The sequence below is a fragment of the Arvicanthis niloticus genome, chromosome 2 (genome assembly GCF_011762505.2).
Source record: "Arvicanthis niloticus isolate mArvNil1 chromosome 2, mArvNil1.pat.X, whole genome shotgun sequence".
Lineage (NCBI taxonomy): Eukaryota > Metazoa > Chordata > Mammalia > Rodentia > Muridae > Arvicanthis > Arvicanthis niloticus.
In genome coordinates this window covers 42,505,322-42,526,408 of record NC_047659.1, presented here as the reverse complement: position 1 = coordinate 42,526,408, position 21,087 = coordinate 42,505,322, and the positions used below count along the sequence as shown (strand labels likewise).

Here is a 21,087-nt window from a genome sequence, read left to right as displayed (position 1 = left end):
TGAGAAAAGCTGGAAATCCATGTACAATCTTTGAGAAAAAAATTGAGTGGATGTTTGGCATTGCAAAATTGTTACTTTTATTTTTAGGTATGACAATAGTACTAGGTTAAATTCTGTAAAAAAATTTATTCATGGACATATGCTAATTTTAACAAATCAGATTTTTAATAAAATCTGGACAAAGTAGGATTATACAATGAATGGTCTATGTTGTTTCAAAACCTTTCTCTGCTCCATCTCAGAAAAAAGAAGAAGAAGAAGAAGAAGAAGAAGAAGAAGAAGAAGAAGAAGAAGAAGAAGAAGAAGACGACGACGACGACGACGACGACGAGGAGGAGGAGGAGGAGGAGGAGGAGGAGGAGGAGGAGGAGGAGGAGGAGGAGGAGGAGGAGGAGGAGGAGGAGGAGGAGGGGGAAATATCTAGTACATCTTCCCTACATCTCTTAGAAAATACTTTAGATGTAGAATGTGAGAAAATTTCTGAAAAGAGCAATAAAAGTCTCCTCTGTGTCTCACTCATATCCCAGTAGCCAGAGTAGAAGACAAATATGCAGTAGATTTAGGCTTCCCATAAAGTATTTCCTAAAGCAGTTGCACATCTGCACAGAACACCATCCACTGCAATGACCAGTTTCCCATCCTGAAGGTTGACAGTCCAGGTTGACATTTAGCCCCATGTATTCTACTAGGCAGTCAGACTAGTGCAGGGGAAGCCTTCTGCATGTCAGGACCCTGCGTTTGCCATCCTCCTCTTAATACATTTCCCTCTGCTTTTTCTACGCACTCAGTGGCATACAAACACAATTTAGCTGCATCCTGCTTTCGCTTTTCTCCCAGGTTTTGGACCCTTCATGCCTCTGCCCAGCTCTCTCCCTCTCTCATCACAAAGTCCTAATGCCCCTTGAGTGACTGGCTCCTTCCCAGGCAGCAGGAGGTTGCAAAGCCACTGCTAAAGCTGTTATTGCCTCTGCAGCTGGGTCTCTGTCAATATCAGCCGCCCACGCTTATCTTAGCTTCTAGAGTCACAGACTGGCCTGGAGATGAGGGTGGGGGAGTGGCCAAGAGAAGGGAGGCAGGAAGGCAAAGGAAACAAAACACGGCTACAAGGCTTTCTGGGCATCTTTCTCTAGGTGGTCTCTGGGTCTGTGACTGTGGAGCCAGCCAGGTGGCTGAGTGTCTAGCGGACATCAGCAGTGGACAGCAAGCACAGTGCAGCAACCTCCTAAGCAGAGAGCCCGAGAAGAAAGACAAGCCCAGGAGAGCAAAGGGCTCTCATGAGCCTTGCTTCTGGGGTTCCTGCTGGAGTTTTAGTGAAGACTATTATTTGACAGCAGGTAGGTGCATTTTTTTTTTCAGTAACAGTCCCAGGATGGGGATAGCTCATGGCTGTGGCCTGCTTTTCTGTCCCCCTCCACCCGCCCCACCCCTAAATTTTTGGGAAATGTTTGAGGACTAAAAAAGAACAGTAATATCTAGACCTGAACTGTTTCAAGGTGGGTGTTTGCTTTGCCTATGTGGTCAGTTATATCACCCACCCAGGTAAGCAGAAACCAAGAGATGATCTGTTATTATAAAATTTCTAGAACTCTGTAGGAAGTGATGGCCAGAATAGATGAAGCAGAAGGTTATGTGAGTTGGACTGTACTATTATGAAATTCAGACTTCATTTTGGGTAATTTTGTGCATTCAATAGTGGAACTTTTGATGTGGCAATCTCAGTATTCAAGCAGACGAAGAGTGCTATTGGAAATGGTGTGTTTATTTTGAACAGCTTGGAGTTTGACGTTATTTGTTCCAGCATGGTTTATGTTTTATTTGCTGTATTGTGTTTTCTCTCAAGCATATTCTTTCTAGATGTCTGCTTCCTTTTAGAATTGATGATGTTATTCTGGTTATGTTACATTCAACAGTTAAACAGTTATCAGACCAGTACTGATGCTGGATTTGTGCAGACATCTCAGCTGATGGACTTGTTCAATGTGCCATGTGGATTTTGGTCAGGAAAATCTGAAGTAAAAGGGTGGAAGTATTTTGGTGGGCATTTGGAGAGAATGTAAAGCACAGTAGAAGGGACCTGCTGTACAATGTTCAGAATTCTGGCACCTTGTCTGCCATGACTAGCCTTTAGGTGCTATTATCAGCTGCTACTTTTATAAGTGGTACAGACAAGACTTCTGAGGAATAAAAGCCCCCTTCCTCTTCTGTGAGCTTCTTTCACTTACTTCACGGTTACACTCCTACTTTCACACTCTAAAGTTATAATTTGATGAGTTATTGGGCTATCTAATAATTGAACCTGAACCCAGTCATATAATTTGGAGAAGTTAGAGTTATAAAACTTTGTTTGCCTTTGGTATAACATTATGAATTATTAATATTTAATGTCATAATAATTTGTTCCCCTGATTTTTAAGAATGATATATAACCAATTCCTGCTAAGACTAAAAGAAACAATGTGAATTATTTCATAAAAGCAATCATTTGTGTAATGATTAGTTTTTCTCTACTTCATCAGTGTAGCTCCCATTTGAAGTGTAGCATCCACATGGGAACAACGGGTCTTTAGACAAATTGTTCTAGAGTTATGAGAGTAAAGAAAAGTCATGCTTGAAAAAAATATTGTAACCTGTAAGACTTCATCCTTCCAAAAGGTATGCCACTCATAGTGTAATACCCTTGGATCTTCTGTAAATATGACTTACCCTTTTTCTCTTTTCAATTTCAAATTTTGCTTTTGATGTATGGCCTTACTTTCTGAGTTAAAAATATTAACCATAGTAAGTAGAGTGTTTGGAATTTATTTTATATAGTTATTACTATAGATGCAGTCAAGTTTAGGCATTTAAAACTTTTGGTTGCAGAAATCCATTCAGTCTTACAGTTCAGCATAGGATATGTTAAGCTCCTCTTTAATTGTGGATATTTTTTAAATAATAGAATTAACTGAAATTGGTCATGAGGCTATGGTAGAGGGGTTGTCTAGCCTTGGATGACACGTTGGGGACATGCCCACTCCAGATGCTTATCACTCTCACCTGGAGGAGTGGAGTAAGAACCAAACATTTGGAAACTGGACATCCTGTTTCTTGTTTCTCATGGAGTAAATAAATGGCCAAGGTAACTGATATGTACTATGATTAAATTTGCCTAACTGAGATGAAGCATGCATGTCTCATCAGATTAGAAATGTAGAGCCAATACCTTGACAGAGCCTTTCCTTGGATAAGGATTATGCTAATACTTCCAAATCTAAACCTCACTGAAATAAACTCAGCATGTCAGAGCAGGACCTGGAGATTTACACGCAACTCTCTAACCACTATTTAAACCTTGTCTTCAAAGCTTATGGTAGAATTATTAGTTCACAAGAGATATTCTTTTCAATATATATTTAATTTTTGAAATTACAATGTAATTACAACATTTTTACCCCCTTTGCTTACCTCATTTTCATCTCATTACCCTTTTTCCCCCCCACCTCATTGTTTTCTCATAAATACATGGTCTCTATAGCTCTAATTATTGTTACATTTCTGGGAGTCTGATATTTTATTTTCACAAGTCAATATCAATGCTGATCAGTCTGAGACTATCTACAACTCCTACCTGCCTCCACTGACTGTTAACAAAGATGCTATCCTTCCTCCCATGAGATTAACTTGCAAACAGTTATTATTTCCCTTACCTTAGTCTTCCTCTCTTCGGTATCTCCATGGTGATAGATATAATATCATTAAAGTAAAGTCTCACATCCCAAACACTGAAAGATGTAGCCTTTGACTTTGAAGAGAATGCATTCATACGAAGGTTGTTATAGATATGCCGTGACCCAGTTAAGATTCTGATTTTCATATATTTATGTGGCTACTGCTTCTTTCCTCCTAAACCAGGGTCTATTTTGTTGTACTCTGTCCTCCTATACCAAACAATCAGGTATCCCTGTTGTTGGTACAGCTGTTTTGACTCACCTCATTCTACTGATGATAGCGAAGAATAACTGGTGATAGCTCCATAGCAGAGTCAGGTATCAACTTCATTGGGTAGGTATCAAAGATCTTGATTGAAAAAAGAGCTGAACTTGTCCTGCTTATAAAAATTCAAATTCAAAATGTCTGTAATTAGAATATTTACAACAACACTAGATGCTGATTCTTTGGGGAGCATAGTACTTGAATGAATAAACCGTGTCCAGCAGAATATTCTATCCTTTGTATTTTAAACACAGTGTGAAGCTTCAAGTTTAAAGAGTCCTCATTGCCTGAATCAAAAATTATAAGTTGTCACTTTGGCTTTGGTCCATAGATTTTATCTTCCCTGGACCATATAGCCCTAAGTTGGTCATAGTTTTGTCCAGTGCAAAGTGAGATTAAATACTAATTCATTGTCATTCAGTTCAGTTATTTTCAACGTTTCTCTGTTATTGCTCTCCAATTTGAAATTGGTGGACAGCTATTGTGTTTTGTTTTTCACATTTGAAATCCTAGATTAACGGTTTGCGAGAACATTGGGATCCTAAAATGTCAGGCAGACTCTGGGTTATGAAGAGAAGTAAACAGGAAGTCCCAAGAGGTCTTTGGGACTCCAGGAAATGTCCCAATCTGGATTTAAGAAAAACATTTCATAGATCAGTTGGCATCTAATACCATTGTCCAAAGGGTCTTAGGGTTGCTGGGGACTGTACAAGCTACATTCATTACTGGATCCCTTTTTATTTCTTGAACAGAGACAAGAATGCATTCCTCTCCTTTGACATCTTAAATGGCCTCTGGCCAGCTGTTTCTGGTCAAGGGTTTTACAGACTAGACTTGTAAGAATATTTAATTTTGAAAGCTTTTGGCTTCCTCCCAGGATGCTTGTTTGGTAGAGCAGACAAGCACAGCATGGTAGTTTTCACAATCCCAGTAGGAGACCTTCCTAGGGAGCCATGGAATTGGCATAGAACTGCTCAAATGGACATTGGTCACATGAACAGCTTTCATTCTTGTGCCTGGAGTTCTCCCCTAATTACACTGTCTGACTAGTTATAAAAGTTCACTGTGTTGAAACCCACATTCCACAGACTGGATGTCTTGTGTGTCCTTGCAGCTATTCAAATTCATATTTAACGTTTAAAAATATAAAGATTAGTCTTTGACAATTTCAAAAAAAAAGTATATAATGCATTCCAGAAATACTCCCCTCCCTTTACACTCTCTTATTCCTCTTCTTTCCCTGTCATTTCTTCCTCCTTGGTGCAAGTCTCCTTCCCATTGTCATGGCATTTTGCTTCATTTACTTTTGGTTTTTATCTTATGTTGCAACTCACAAAATCTAACCAAGGCTCTGTCTATAAGGCATGTAAGGCAATCCACTGGAGTATGGTGGACTCACTAATAGAACTTACCACTGGGTGAGACAAAGAAGAGTTCTACTTTCCTAGCATCTATTACTACCCTATAGTTACCCAGTTTCAACGATATTTTTCTTTACATGGAATTAATTTATAGAAAACATCTCATTTTCACTGTCTTGGTCCTCTTCTGTATCTCAGCTGTATCTTCACCTCTTCTGTATATCAGCTAAGAAAGATCTCACATCCCAACAGTGATGATGGACCCTTTGAGGTTGAGAAGAGGTCTTCATCCAATGGATGGAACAGCCATGACTGAAAGTTGACTGCTCTTGTCCTGTGAATCCTAGTGCAGAAAATCACATCTCCTGAGTTCATGATTTCAATAACCTTTCTGTTAATAATTCTCAAGTGGCACAGAGTGTATTTGTGGTGGCATGGCCAAAGAACAGTGTTCTCAACCTATGTGTCGCAACTCCTTTGCAAATGTCTATCTTCAAAAATATTTGCATAATGTTTCATAACAGTAACAAAATTACAGTTATAAAGACAAAAGAAAAATAATTTTATGGTTGGAATCACTACAGTATAAAGAACTCTATGAAAGGGTCAGAGCATTAGGAAGGTTGAGAACCACTGATATAGAGAGTCATTATTTATTTACTTATTCTTTGCACCTTGAGCAGCTATTCTTCATTGCTATTTAACTAAAAAGCAAGCCACTTTTTTTAAAATCAAGGATGAGAGTATCACCTATCTATAGTAACAAAAAACATTTTGAAGATAGTTTTAATTCACATTGATTTAGCAAAATCATAGTAGAAAGTGTCCTCTGGGGGTATATGATTTCCCCAGTAGCCATGGGCATTTCTAGTATTGGGTATGTATTCCCTCCTGTGAAACAAACCTCCAATCTAGTCATAAAAGTATGGTTATTCAGTAACAGTCCCCACTGCTACACCAGTAGGCAGATCTTGCCTGTCAGGTCAACATAATAGGGTTCAATGTATACCACTGGGAGATATACCTCATGACTTATCTCTCCCAGCTCTCTGTATAGTATCTTTTACAAATATGAAATCTACTTAGCAGGCAGGAAGCTTCCAGTTCATTTTGAGCTTATTTCTCTGTGTCCTAGATTCTACATATGTGTGGCTTTAAATGGGCCCCTACCATGTAGTTCTCGTGGCAGCTTAAAGGAATGGCTATAGTGTGTGTTGTTCTGTGGTTTCTGGGACAATTCTGAACAATTAACCCCTGGTAGCGATTCAAGAGTTTGTCCTGGAACTGCTCTTATAATTAAGCTGAGTCTGCACTCATAATATTGGTGACTCTGTTTCCTTCTTTTTCAATACAAGACATATTCAAACACTGTGAATCCCGGTAATAAAATTGAGGCACTGTAAAATCTATGTTTGCTAGACTCTAGGTAAAATTTGAATCTTACAACAGTGATAATGTCTTACTTCAGTCTTTATTATCATTCCTTCACACATTAGGTCATTATTTATAGCTCATAATTCATAGAAAAACTTAATTAAAATTTTAAGAATTATAATCAAACAAAAAAGGCAATGCAAATAACTGAATTTTCTTTCTCTTTATGGCTGAATTTTATATATCTGCCTTATCAATTTTTTTGTTGATAAAAAACAAACAAAACAAAAACAGTGTTTTGTTGACACTGAGGATGCTTCTGTTTCATTTCTGTGGTAAATAATGGTATAATTAATATAATCATGACAACAATCTTTTAAAAATTCTGATCTCAGTCCCTATATATACAAACACACACATACACACACACACACACACACACACACACACACACACACACACAGAGAGAGAGAGAGAGAGAGAGAGAGAGAGAGAGAGAGAGAGAGAGATGTTATAATGTAGATGAATCTTAAATACATTATGCAACATTAACTTAAATATCACCTTTGCATTCATAGAGGCATTATTTCAGGAATAATGGATACCAAAATCTGTAGAATTTTAAGTTTCTTTTATCAAGTCATTTAATATTTTCATTCATCTCTGCATCTCTTCCCATCTATAATAAGTCATTCTTAGACTTACAACACATAATTTTGTGCCACCATATGATGCAGTGAACTGCTTATAGCCAAACTTAGTTGACCTGATTACAGAACAGAGCTTCCAAAGCTTACATTCAAAGACAGTGTAAAAAAAGTCTATAGATCAGGCCAGATAAAATTCTAGAAACAAAATTACAGAATGGGAAGCAGATACTAACAATAACCAACTCAGATTTAGGAAAAGTAGAACAGCAAGGAGATTAAACAAAAGAAGTATTCCAGATGGCTGTCAAATTATAGGTAGACTGGTGCTATCACAGTCAAGATATACTTAATCTCAAAATTTCACTATATGGCATTTCAATTTCTAGGTTTTCACAATCTATACTGACTAAAATGTATGTCACCCTAAAGAAAAAATAATACAGAAATTTATACTCTGATCTCAAATATATCAGAGTGTCCATTTCATACCTACATATACCAGTCAACTAAAGGCTGTTCACTGAGATAAGTCTCAGTTATGTTGCTATAGAGTTTTACCATTAGAATTGTTGATTATGATAATTTTATTGAGGCTTCTCAGAATTTTATGACCTATAATCATCTTTCCTTGTAAGTTTCTGATTTCAAAAAGTTTCTGATTTCAAAAATCAATGATTATATATTTCATGTACTTCCATTTTAAAAAAAAAGAAAAGAACAATGCACTGACTAAGATTTATGTGTGATACTCCATGGGGGAAATAGATTCTAGTTAGAGACCTTTGAGTGTAAAAAATATATCAGATGGTTCTGCTGTGAATCACATTAGAATGTAGCAAAGATGAAATATAAGCTACAATACATCTACTAAGTGCAGTGAGACAGCCACAACCAAAGAAGTTGTCAGTCTAAATTGACCATTAAATGTCTAAATTGATTAGCAGTTGGCTTCTTATATTCTCAAAAATTCATATCCTGTTCAATGTTTTTATTTCTCTGCCTTTCACCTAAGCTGGTGGCACCTTCTAGTCTGAAGCAAATCTAATTTAACACATAATGGCGGACTAATAACTATCATTGCTCAAAAAGAAAAAAAGAGAGACTACTTGTATGGCAAGGCTGTGATTGCATTGTGCATTGCTCTTGTCTGATGTTGAACCTTATTCATGCAAAAGAGTTTGATAACTATCAAATAGTTTCATACTATTATGTCTGCCTGAAACTGACATCTGGAATGCAACCTTTACTTGATGGATCCACTGTACTAAACTGGGGGTTTTCTTTTCCCTTATTCTTCATTTTTAGTCTCCTCTTCTGTCCTCTATATCCTTATTTTCTATCCTAAAACATTTTGGAAGTTTATCGGAAATGTGAATATGTATATCTATATTCAGACTGTATATGTGATATCTAGTATAATTCTCTGTTAAAATTAAACTAAACATTTGTTTCCTACTAAGCTCCTCCAGGTTCCAGAAAGCTTGTTGATTAATTATTTACATTTTAATAGATTAAATTCCCTAAAATAGGAACATACATGCAGAGGCACTGGGTGGTTATCTAAGATCTCTGAAGAATTGGCTGTGTGGGTTGCCTGCTTTATTGCAGATTTTTCTCTAGATATCAGTCGAAGAAAAGGTGTTCATGTGGAGAGATGTAAGGATTGGAAATAAGAATAAGAAAGAAAATATCGACCATTTTTTTTGTGTGTGTTTTTCATTATTTCTAAGATCGAACAGCAGTTGTGGGCAGAAAATCCTATGGAAGCTGGCTTAACCTAGTGAGCTGAGTTCAGTGGAGACTTGTATTGGCTCAGTGGTTAGGTGGCCATGTAATTCATCATCTAAGTCAGAATTCTTTGGAGAATTAAAGAAAATGTTGATAGCTTTCTTCCACAACTGATGTGCCCTCAAACTAAGTCCAACTACTGAGCACTTTTTGACTGAACTATTTGAAATTAAGATAGGGTACCTTAGGAAGAGGAGAAAAAAATCAAAGGAAAAGAAAAAAGTAGTTAGCAACTAGTCAACAATTAGACACAGGATAAAATGCAAGGGATGGCCCCATGAGTTTAACCTCAAACTCCAGGGCTTTGGTGTCTAGGTGTCTGAGGTCTTCTGTTACCTGAATACTACCCTGACAAGTCCATCATCATATTCTCAGAAAATGATGGAAAACGATACAGCTGAGGGAAAGTGGATGCCCAAAAAGATGAAAATAATGTCTTTTGGATGAGCAGAGGTTTCCAAGCAGATATTTTTCCCACTGGTGTTACTTTATGCTTGATCCATCCTATTCAGTAATGCCTATTAAGATTAAAACATAAGAAAAATGAAATACAATGGTGTGTGTGCTGTAGAGCTGTGTGAAGATGTTTGAGTAGAGCCTAGAATCTTTCTGTCTTCAGTATGCATCAGCTTTACCTCATTGCGATGCAACCCAGATACTCTAAAGTTGTCTGGCTTCGACCACTGGTTCTTCATATTTGATAGATAGACCCTAGGAGAATACTGATGTACAGCCAAGAGCTCTTGATTCTCTTCAGCAATACCAAGAGTATTGTGTCACTGAACCATGCTCAAATCAGCTATTGAACCTTACATTTTGTCCTCTCAGAGACTACAGGCTTCTTGAAATACAAATCAGACATCATTACATAGAATCACCCACCCAGGGTCTAGCACACTGTTGAAGGTTTGGGGTCCATGTCAAGCTAACAGAGACAGAGATGCTAGAGGCTTAGGGTTGGACACATAGAAAAACTGTTTCAAACTCCTCTGTCTGGTCAATAATTCTAAAACTGCTTACTATGTGCTCACTTTGTCAGTTGAAAAGCTAAGCAACAATAAGAAGGCAAGGAAGTCTAGCAGAATGAAGACACTAGAAAGATACAGGAACTCAGCTGGCTCTGGGAGCTTCTCCATCACTCTAGAGAGAGTGCTCATTCTTGAGTTTTTTTCCCCCCACAGGCATCAATCAGGTCATCTATCTGAGTTGTCAGTTGTACCAAACATTACAAGAGTCAAATTAGTTTGGTTGCCTGTAACACTTGTTTCTCTGTGGGGAGCTGCAGGGCACTTATTTCATAACTTTCTATCTCCAATGTGATCATGACACAGGAATGACTGGTCAACAATCTGACAAAATCAGTCTATCAGAATTCTAGGACAAGCCTGACTACTACAACTTGATCATTTTGACGAGGTAACAAGGATGACTCTGCAATCTTTATGATTTCACCAAGCACTGGAAGTACTTAGAACATCTGGAGAACTAAGGTAAATTGTACTATTTAAAATGCTGGGTTAGACTACTTTCTAGAATTCCTGGCAGGAAATGGAAGACCACTGGTGCCTTGGGAGATATAGGTAGGAAGATATAAGGCAGAACCAGCTTATACATAGTAAACTTGTAGATAAACGTCTCTATTGTTTTATCACAGTCATAGGTCATAATATAATTTCTTGGGAGACACTTGAGAAGATGTTACTGCACCCTGACCTGCATCACTTTCTGCAGTTCACTCCTACTAGGGTTTTGTTTTTCTTTTTTTTTAAATAAATTATTTTATTTATTTACATTCCAAATGTTGCCCCCCAGGTCACTCCTCTCAGATTCTTCATCCCATTTCCCTTCCTCTTTCCTCTGAGAGGGTGCCCCAAGCACTCCACTTCCCTGGGGCATCAAGGCTCTGAAGGATTAGGCACATCCTCTCCCACTGAGGCCAGGCAAAGCAGTCCTCTGCTACAAATGTATAGGGGGCCTCAGACCAGCCTGTGTATGCTCTTTGCCTGGTGGCTAAGTCTCTAGGGAGTTCCCAGGGATATGGGTTAGCTGACATTGTTGGTCTCCCTATAAGGTTTCCATCCCATTCAGCTTCTTCAATCCTTCTCCCTAACTCTTCCATAGGGGTCCTTGAGCTCAGTCCAGTGGTTGGCTGTCTCAGTCAGCACTGGTAGAGCCTCTCAGAGAACAGCCATGCTAGGCTCCTGTCTGCAAGTACACATAGCATCAGTAATAGTGTTAGGCTTTGGTGAATAAGCATGAGATGGATCCCAAATTTGGATCTCAGTCACTGGATATCCTTTCCTTCAGTCTCTATTCCATTTCTGTCCCTGCATTTCTTTTAGACAGGAACAATTATGGGCCAAAATTTTTGAAGGTATGTTGTTGACCCCATCTCTTCACTGGGGACCCTGTCTATCTACTGGAGGTGCTCTCTTAAGGTTCTAGCTCCCCACTGACAGGCAAACTATGGCTCTTACAAATTTTCAATTAGGACGGTTTTGATTTTCTTTTTGATATCAGATTCAGTATAGATCTAAGCTGATGCTGTCCATTGACTATGTTACTTTGCACATCAGAAAGGTATTGATTAATTTATTGTTCAAGTGTTCAATACAGTTTTCCAGTTTTACAAACTATACAATATAGATTCACCAGTATTTGGGATAATTTTGGTCTATTTATCTCAAAGTCTTAATCACTTCCAAGGATGAACAATGCAAAAGCTGGTTTTAGTTTGTTTCAGAGCCTGCATTTCACTGTTCTTAATTTAGGGAATTTATCTATATTTGAAACACTGGTGTGTGGCACCATGTTTAGCATATTATGATTATATATTCCACAAATGAAGAGCTAAAGCAAAGCACCTAGTTTATGCAAATCAAAATACCATATTACATTCCTCAAGTATGTACAAATATTGGGCATAATTAAAAACAAATATATAGACATGGCACTATGGTTAATTTTAGTGTCGCTTAGGACCATTAAATGTCTTTTGTAAAGGTTAAATTTACTTTAATGTATTTGAAGAAAAACTTGTTACAGTATAATAATAAAACATAATGACTGAGCACGTTGTCATACACGTGTAATGCAACCCTGTGGAACCTAAAATAGAATATTGCAAGATCAAAGCCAACTTGAGCTACTTCATGACAACCTGTGCAAAACACATTTTGTCTTTAAAGTGAGCAAGACTATATTGTAGAGACCTTCTCTTTTTTTTTTCCAAATGTTCTCTTTAAGATTCAATTTCAATAATGAGTTCCAAAGTGCTACAGTATGGTAAGGCAAAAGAAATAAAGAATAACAAATTTAAGCAAGCTTAAAATATGAAGCCAGCAAACATGAACAATACTTGGTCCCTTTGGGACTAGGTTAATTGTCCTCCAAGAAGTTAAATTGGGAACATTAGCCAAAATTTGCTGAACTGTGAGAAAAACACAATTTCAAACAGCCCCCCACAATAAGAGCCATGAGTAAATCAGCACTGGCTTACATTAGAACAGAATAAAGCAAAATACCATTTGCCCTAAGGAGCAAGTAGAAGAATTCTAATAAAGAAAGTTAAAGCTGCATTAAGGAGGTGAAAACACTCAAACACAAGAGTGCCAACAAAGTGACAAAGTGTGCAATAATGGAGTAAACACCAGCCAACTTTGGAAGCCAGAGTTCTGTACAGATGGACATGACCATTTTCTGTTAGACATAAGTCTGAGAAGCTGGATTATTTTAGCATCTCCACATAAAAGTATTCGTACTCTTAGATTCAAGCCACAAGGAATAATTGTGACAAGTTTAGATCAAAATCATCTATTCCTTCTAAATCTGACGAGGAACTTCAAAACTAGAGAGATGTATGTGATAGCTCATTGACCAGGCTCATCTTCCATCAATCTCAAGCCTTCAAGCTTGGCTGAGACCAAGGAAATAATAGTGCATTTGGTTGTGGTGAGACAGAGGAGGGAAGGGAATCTAAAACATCAAAATATTTATAGCATGGTTGACTCTTCCATTGGCTGTTGTAGGCTGCTTTTTATAGCTGGTTATTTCCATTATCATGTTCAGTTGTAATGAGTTAGAGACAAATGTTAGAAGAGGAAACAGAAGCAAATGGTCTGAAAATAGCAACAAGCTGAAAGTCCAATCATGAAAGAAATATACATAACATGGAAGAAGAAGCTCACCAATTCTAGAAGCTCTTCAAGAAAGTCACTGTATTGGAATCAACCACTGTAATTTATTATTTAACTATTAATTATTGATTACCAGCAAGGAATTGTACTATCTTCTAAATAGTGTGTTTATAAATACCAATATATTAGATATATTAGCTAATTGATTACTTGCAAATGACAAGTAGGTGTAAAAACAGTATACATTATAAGATTTAAAATAGTAATAAAGGACATAATAATAAAGACAGTTTAGAGTACCTGGCAGACACTGTTCTAAATGCCATGTCTTTCTTATTGTTTCTAGCATTGCTCTTTTTTTAACCATTTCCACATTGTAGCTGAGAAAAACAAGTCAACAAGAGGTGAATTACCTTGTATAAGGTCAACAATGAAGAAAAGTGTGGTTTATAAATTGCATAACCATTGACAACTAAGGAGCACTGTTTAAAAAATAATAGCCCAACATTGGAGAGACAACTCAGTGTTTAAGAACACTGGATACTCTTCTAGAGAACCCAGGTTTGATTTCCAGGACACAGCTTGCTATAATTTCAGTCCTAGGGGAGCCAATACCCTCTTCTATCCACGGAGAGCCCTGTACACCAGTGGTACACAGATGTATATTCAGGTAAACATCCACACACATAAAAAGTAATTAATTAACTAAATTTAAATAATTGATTAACTAGATTTAAAAAAATAAGGCTTAGATTGGAACCTAACTCTACTCCTGAACCTTCTGCACATGATGCAAGCTATTTAACATATCAAGGGTCTGTGAGCAATGCATCATCAGTAACTGTACATATAATCCCATTTTCGTGTGTTTATCCGTATGCACATTTTTAAAAATGAGGTTTCAATTCTTATTTTATGTCTTTTAAAACAATCATCAAATGATCTTGCATCTGACTCCTAAGAATTTTTTATTGGTATAATTAAATGGGGATATTAGTTACTTACGGCTTCCCAAAGGTAATATTCACAAATCCTAAGATTCTGAGTTTCACTTTGACAGGTATATTTACCTGTGTGTTCAAAATTCCTAAGAGATTTTGCAAATTTCCACCAGTACTGGCTCTCCTTGATGAACACAGCCACACTGGGACTTGTCTAACCTTTTCTTAGAAGTTGAATGATGCAGAGTATAATCCTTGGTGTGTCTGTTGATCAGGGTGAGTTTTTGGCTCATTATGTCTATTGGTAGTTCAGCATTTGCATTGCCACAATGCACTCTATTAAATAAGTTCTGTTCTATAAAAGTACCACAAGTATTTTTTTTTCTTAATGTGTTTTGATAGGCTATTTCCAAGTTTTGGTAATTAAGCCAGTTTTTTCATTTTTATATTCACGTGCTGTATCTCTCTCTCTCTCTTTTAAACCTCATTTATTCATCTTACATGTCTAAATATTTACCTAAAGATATAAAATTGTCTTTGTTCTGTGTTCTTTGTTCAGGAAGGTTCTTGCTGAATACAGAATTGTAGGTTTACAATTGCTTTTCCTTGTATACATTAATGACATTGTTTTGGCTTCCACTTCTCTGAGAAGAACTCAGTAATTACTCTTGCTATTATCTTCTTACACACATGTTATCCTTCCTTAATTGTTTTCAAGATTTGTCTTTTATATACCTTGTTAATATTTAACTTATATGACTTAAACATTAAGACTATTTTTTTTACTTCTTTATTCACTTTTTTTAAATTGCAGTTGTTTTCTAAAGGTATTGTTTCTATGGATTGTATTTGAAATCATTTTATAACAATTTTCAGGGACTTGGAAGAGGGCTTGTAAGGTATTATGCTTGCTAACCAAACACAAGGACAAGGACCTATGCACAAGCCAGGTTTTGTGCACTCTTGTGTTCTCAGAACGTAAGAGTGGGCTACATGGAGATCTGGGGATACCTGGCCACTCAGTGTAGCTAAAATAAGGACCTTTTGTCTTTAAAGATGAAGGTAGAAAAGCTATTGAGGAAAGACACGCTAATATTACCTTCATTTATATCCACACACATGTGAGTACCCATCTAAACACATGCACACTCATTAATATGCCACACACATAAAATGCACACCCATAATATTCAGACATAGAGCACACACATACATATGAGCATACACTTTTTAAAAAAATAAGAAAAAGAAATTCAGCTGTTTTTGCAATATGTATGATCTTATATTTGAACTTGGTTTCAGTGATTTGTATCATCATGTACTATATATGCATACATTTTAATGCAAATATATGCAAATTTGTTTACACAACACATGCACCCAAGAGAATTTGCTTATCTTTATCCACCTTCAGGCTTATATTTATAATTTCTCACTGAATTTCCAATTTTTAAGTGTATCTCAAATTCAAAAATACCATCTTTCCTAATACTTGAAGTAGCACTTTCCATCTTCTACAATAACTTTATAAGTAGCTAATAATCACTTTCCAAATCTTATATATCTTTTAAAGTTTTGTCATTGCCTCTACATGGACCTAGAAATCAACTATTAGCATTTAACATCTTATAGGATATTAGAGAGAATATTATCATCTAGTAACTACCTATTTCTATTCTTAAAGAGTCTAAAAATACTACTGTGGTTTGGGAAGCATTAATATTGTGTAAGAATTCTATTTAAAACCTATCTGGAGGATGCATCTGAGATACCCCAACCCAGAATGCTGCATAGAAATGTTGTTACCAAGAGTTTCCTAGTATGCTTCCCTGAACATTAGTCCACAGTTCACTAAAGTAGGACTTCTATTATATTTATTTACTTATCACATGGAATATACATGTGCAAGGTATGTGTTTGCATGTGTATGAATGCACATGTGTATGTGTCATCTGCATGTGTGTGTGCCAAAATTGACATTTGTGTCTTCCTAGACTGCTCGCTACTTTATTTACCAAGGTGGGACTCTCAGTGAATCTAGAGTGTATATATTTAGGTAGTTTAGTTAGTCAGTTTGTGCATGGACAACCCTGTCTCCACCCTCCCAGCACTGAGGTTTTAGAGGAGCCATCATTCCCATGGCTATCTGAACTTCTGTCTTCACACTTGTTTGGCAAGCACTTTATACACTGAGACATTTTTCCAGCCTCTCTATTTTAAATTGTTATAAATAAATGAATGCATGCATGCATTGATATTTTTTTTCGGTTTTCGAATTTACACCATATTTTTGCATTTGAATAACTAAGCCATCTAGAAATGAATTTGGTTAGAAAAGTGCATGGAGCTGGTTAATGGGAACTTCTCGGTTCCACATCTTGTTATAAGTGCTGCTCCACACATGAAAAGGACAAAAAGAGGAAGTCTTAAAACTACACGGAAAGTCCCTGTAGGCATAATAAAAATATAGCAAACTTCACAGTGTTGTACAAAACCAGCAAAGCTGGGGCCTCGTGCACTGCATCTCACAGTCTTAAATCTTAATTAAAATTGTGAATGACCAGCGAAACTGAAAACATGGCTGGTGGGTAAAAGTGATATAAGATGGCCCCTTATGGAAGAAGAACACTGAAGGAAAAAAATCATTTTCCATAACCATTCTTTGATTAAATTTAATTTCTCACTCAAGTTTGAAAGTTGTTTTTAATATCTATATATCTACAACCTGACAAAGGTTCAAATTATGCTTAAAGGGTAGCACTGTGAAATAGAAAATTACATGATAGATTAAAAATAACCTTTAAATATTCTTATTTACATCAGTAAGAAGAATAAATCCAAGCTAAGTCCACATTCATTATCAGTTGGGGGAAAAACATTCTAGTGAACAGTCATAATACTACAACCTCGAGAGGTCAAACAGTGCTGGACATTATCAGGCTCTGTTGCTGTCACTACCTCTTAAATTGCTAGACAGTTGCCACAGAATCTCTGCCACCTTCAAAAATGGATTACCCATGATCCCTCCTGCTTGGTGTCTTTTCATCCAAGTTCAAATTCTTGAACAGGTACACTTTTTTGACTTCACAAAACATACGATCATTTAGATCTAGCAGAAACCAGATAAATCATTCTTTCAATTATCCAGCTCTTTCTTTTCAGTTGTTGTTCAGGACGTCTTCTAACATGATTTATAGAACTACAAGTTCCCTACATCCAGAGGTAGAATCCAGAGAGTGGATTTCATGATAGCAATCTCTTGTCCTCTCCAAACTAATGTCTAGTTTTCTTGTTTATCTTTCCTAGATGTGCCCATTTGCCATTAGTCTGTCAACTGTAAAGTGATTCAATGTTATCTCTGTTTTGGACATTTCTAAAGCAGCCATGCTGGTATATCAGTAGTTTACGTTTGCCTAAACTATTTGTAGCTTATTTGGAAGTTTTACTTTAAGCACCTCCAAACTTAGATCTAACCACAGTTGTGTTAGCCTTGGTCTTCACCGGTTACCCAGCTGTACCATGATAGAGCAGTCATGCCAAAGACCAAGAAACACCTCTTTTTTTGTAAAATGATACAGGGACAATACAAAAGAAAATAAGAGAACTTGACAAATTTATCTTAGGAATGGCAGTCATTCAGTAAGACTGTTCATAATTACAGTCACCACATTGTTTTTGATAAATTTGTCCATCTTAATTTTTATTTAATCATTTATTTATTTATTTACACTCCAGATTTTATTGCCATTCTGGTCCACCCTTTGACTGTTCCACATCTCATACCTCCTCTTCACCCCCCTGTCTCAATAACTATTATTTCTGTAAGATTATACTCTATAGCTTTTCTGATTATTCAAGAGAAATAGATTCCATTTTACTGAACAATTTGTCAAGAGTGCAATTGTAATATAATTATTGCCAAAACCTTACTCAAGCTATTCAGTTTTTTAGAAAGGGCATCTAATGGGCAGATTAACTATTAGTCTTTATTTTTGTAGGCACTGATGCTGTATTAAGATGACTCAAAAGAAAGCATAGTGCCTGGACCCTGTTATATAAAGTCCCCACAGAAATGCTTTTACTGAATTATGTTTTAATGATTAATAATTCAGTCTGCACTCTACCATCTAAAAGTCAGAGGCCTGCCAATTCACTTGATAAATGTTTGCTTTGCTGCTCAGTGCATAGAAGACAAATGCCTGTTGTCCATTCATTCTTCGAGTCCACAACTGGGTAAAGTTTCTTTCAGTGTCAGAGTCAGAGTGATTACTAAAAGAGTCATTTGAAATAAGTTGTTGCAATGAGGGAAAGAGTGAGTCCTCATAAAGACTGTAGTGTAGCTCAGGGTTTCTGCATTATATGTTTTAATCGTATAGCATTTTACATTGCATATATATGAAGGATTTCTAATTTGACAGATTATGGAAAGACACTGAGAATTTTACTGAAGTTTCATATATATTAGTTAATAAAAGAAGGAAATAATCATTGGATTATTTTCTGAGTAGTCCAGAAAAAGGAAGTTATATTGGGACTATACAATAAAAACAAACAAACAAAACACAACCAACTGGACTGGCAAATTAAATCTTGAGGTTTCAATGAAGTGTATCTAAACTATTTCCACTAATGACGTTGTCTTACGATGAGCTTGAAACATCTCCTCCTCCACTGGAAACATCTAGTGCTAATAAATATAATTTAAATATACATGAGCTTAAAACTGTTGGCTAGCCATCTCCGTGACTCTAATGGCATTATAAGAATTATTTTAGGCTGGGTGTGATGATGCTGTAAGTCAAAGAATTCTTTATTCAGTTTCAGCCAACCTTTGTATCTTATGTTGCTGTACAAAACTTCAATAAAAGTATCTTAACATTTGACTGTTTCTAAAATTACATGATATTGACATTACCAATCAATATTTGTATACATTGCAAATGTCTCACCCAACAGCCAGTAATTTTATGCTTCCTATAGCTACTTAAGGTGAGGCTTGCTGCCCATATCAATTCATTCAATATTAGAAAACACTTTATCCTAAAAGCAAGTCTGTTCTGCAATTGGCTCATTGATTCTATTTCTTCCTGTATGATAAGACAGATATCTAGTTTCCACATAAATTTTTTCAGATACTTGGAAGCAACAGGTTTCACTCTGTGCCTTTTCTGTGTCACTATGTCACACCTTCATTCTTTTAGCCAGATTCTCTAGAGTTTTATTTATTTTAATTTAGAAGAATTCATTAGGTTTTGTCCAGTCTATGCACTCTGAATACAGGCAGATTCTTTCACAGTCTTCTGTCAACACAGGCTAACTTTATTTTTTTCTTTGCAGAAGAAAATGGTACTGACTTATATTCAAATTTTCTATTAAATAAAACATTTTGGCACTTTCCTGTTGTACAAAGCATATCTCTTTCCTGTTATACTTGTATAGATGCATATATCTAGTAGAGGTATCTGAGTCCTATATGGACTATCATAATATATGATTCTGTTGCAGTAAATCTCTTGCCCATAGGGAGTCCATAGAATAAAGACACAAGTCAATAAGTATCAAATGAATGCTGTATGCCTAGATTGGGCAGATTTACCATTAAGCTACACTATTTCCCCGGCTATGAGAGCTCTAAACAACTTGCGGTTTCCTAGGTCAAGGCCTTCTTCGTCTTCTCTCTCTCTCTCTCTCTCTCTCTCGACCAACTACCCTCTCCCTCGGCCAACTGCCAACTTCCCCCTTCTCCTCTCTCCTCTGCTCTCCTCGTCTTCTCCCTTTTCCTGCCTCTGGCTCCTCCCACTCCTCTTCTACTGCCCAATCACTGGCTGTAGCCTTTATTTAACAAATTTGATTGGACAGAAGGTTTACAAGATTCACTCCTCCTTTGCAGCCCCTCCCAGGAGTGGAGTTACCATGACAACAAGAGGCTAGGGCTATCCACCACATGATTCTATTACCTTTGATGGATCAAAGGTCCCCAATTTATCACAAATAAAAATTGCTGTAAGGGGCTGGAGAGATGCCTCAGTTGTTAGTTTCACCAATTGCTCTTCCAGAGGACCCATATTTAATTCCCAGAACCCACTTGGTGGCTGACAACCATCTAGAATTCCAGTTCTGAGGGGATACAGCGCCCTCTTCTGCACTCCACAGGTACTGCATGTACCTGGTACATAAACATAGATGCAGAAAAAACACTAATACACGTAAAATAAAAATTATATTTAAATCTCAAAAATTACAATTAATTTCTTACCTATTATGTGCCTATTATTGTATTGGACCTTTTGACAATGCTTGTAGTTTTATCTCTAGGTGAAGGAGGAATATCAGTCTTGTGACTGAAAGATCAAGTTCAAATAAGTAATTAACTTGACTGAGATCTCAAGAGGAACAATTTCAAGCTTGAATGTAGATGTGCCCAATTTTAAGCTTTGTGATTTTATTTTTTTTATTTATTTCCTCTAGGCCATTTTCATCACAACCTAAATTGTTTCTCAGTTTAAAATTCACAAAGGATAGTTAGGGGTTGAGTGGGTTATAATCATTGGTGAATGTGGCCTTAGGAAAACCTTACAAACATACCATATTATGGTATTTTTCTGGCATGTATGTTTTTTATGTTGAGCTGTGTTATAATTTTATTTTATATTTTATTTCCTTGTTAAGTAATCAAGGCTTGTGGTAAAAATCTAAACATTACCAATGTGCGTGAATATGAAAAAGTCTTTCTCATGTTTCTGATTTATTGATTTATTCAGTGTGAAGAATTTAGATATCTATAGGCATTCACCCTTCAAATTTCATTCTTTCACTTTACAAATAAAAGGTGGTGATTAGGAAACATCAGGACAGCATCAGATAA

The 21,087-nt window shown here is 36.5% G+C and overlaps 1 protein-coding gene across 4 annotated transcripts in view; it reads left to right on the top strand.

The window, feature by feature from the left end:
- Nucleotides 1-1,028: 1,028 nt before the first annotated feature.
- Scn7a (sodium voltage-gated channel alpha subunit 7) overlaps nt 1,029-21,087 on the top strand; it is an 82,956-nt gene continuing 62,897 nt past the window's right edge. The window contains exons 1-2 of one of the 4 annotated variants that reach the window (XM_076928845.1): nt 1,030-1,334; nt 10,516-10,635. The gene's annotated coding sequence lies outside the window, so the exon portion shown is untranslated. Of the gene's footprint in view, nt 1,335-10,476; nt 10,636-21,087 lie in introns of all 4 variants that reach the window. The other 3 variants (XM_076928844.1, XM_076928846.1, XM_034496144.2) reach the window with 3 other exon arrangements.